The sequence below is a fragment of the Fragaria vesca genome, linkage group LG2 (assembly GCF_000184155.1).
Source record: "Fragaria vesca subsp. vesca linkage group LG2, FraVesHawaii_1.0, whole genome shotgun sequence".
NCBI classification, from domain to species: Eukaryota; Viridiplantae; Streptophyta; class Magnoliopsida; order Rosales; family Rosaceae; genus Fragaria; species Fragaria vesca.
Genome location: NC_020492.1, coordinates 8,921,077 through 8,922,494, shown reverse-complemented (window position 1 = coordinate 8,922,494; position 1,418 = coordinate 8,921,077). Strand labels below are relative to the sequence as shown.

General features: G+C 36.9%; 1 pseudogene; it reads left to right on the top strand.

Annotated features, from left to right (window-relative positions):
* LOC101298680 overlaps nt 1-600 on the top strand; it is a 4,868-nt pseudogene extending 4,268 nt beyond the window's left edge.
* The last annotated feature ends 818 nt before the right edge of the window (nt 601-1,418 follow it).

Genomic DNA, 1,418 nt, shown 5'->3' with positions numbered 1-1,418 from the left:
GATTTTCTACCTATGTTTGATTTGGACTTGTGCTTAAACACATCGATTCTTTATGTGATACGTAATTGCATGATTAGTTTATGTGTGTGACCTATAAGTAGAGCACGTAACCGAGCTTGTTTGTGTCACGATGTTGAATGAAACCCGTAGTCTAATTCAAAGTATGTCTATGTCATAGGAACCACGTAGGAACTTATGTGCATATCAAATTTAGGTTGTGTATTTGCTCACAGTGTGGACTTAATTGAGATTAGAGATCGTCTTCTTTGTTCTTGCATGGTTGTTTGGTTGTGTTTGCATGATTGTTGGTTGATCACATGTAAATATGTATAGAGGTAATTTAGGATTTATTTCCAATGTCTATTCCGAAATCATCAAACCTTTAAACCCTATATGCTTATTTCGACATTTATATTAGGTTAGTGGATCTACCCTATAGTTGGATCCCCGGTTTAGAACGATCCCTGCTTGCTTTATACTACGATTGATTTGTTGACAGGGTTAATTGATGCGTGTGCAAATACGTCTTATCACTTATGAATAGTGTTTTGTCTATCTTCAGGTTATGGATCATGCAAGTCCCCGGCTGTGAAGCTATGAGTTTACAGGGTCTAAACTCTAAAACGGCGGTGCATTGCTCTCTCGATCTCTTGCTCTATAACTCGTTGAATACAGCTGTTGCCGTTAGTTTCTGGGACTAGTTTCTCTGCCTTCTTCGTTCTAGATATTTAGAAGATTTATAGAGGGTCTCTTCTAGGCTAAAGAAAACTCTAATTTTCTACCAATTCACCATTTTTAGTCTCAAAGCAGTGGCCTTAGAACAGGTAAAAAGGGATTCTCAAATAAACATTTTGATGCCAATTTTTTGTGCGCTGTTTTCGGCACCCTCCTTTTTCGAGTCTTAGTCCCTACGGTCTTTTTGAACGGCTATATGTATCTGAAGCTACTATTACTATCAATGACCAAATTGTAGTTCTTTTGCCTTGTTGGAGAGGAAAGATCCCACGTCAGAAAAGTATGGACAAATAACAAACTAATTATAAGTGGATTGACCATACCTAATTGTACCGAGAACTTTTGTGATTAAAACTCAACACCTTAAAGGTGGTTAAGTTGGGACAGTATTGATATAAGAGTAAATGACATTTTAGTACTAATTTAAGCTTCATTTTGCCCATTTAAATGTTTTTTTAAAAAATGTGTCCACTTCAATATAAGGTGTGTGAAATGTGCCTTATTGGACAAAACTTTTCTAATGGGCCCATTTTTAACAGTTTTTTCTGTCGAAAATACCCTCAACCCGTGGACTATATATACCAGACGAGATCCATTTTCAAATTTCTGTTTTGAAGAGAGAGAAAGTTTACGATCGGAGAGAGAGAGAGAGAGAGAGAGAGAGAGAGAGAGAGAGAGAGAGA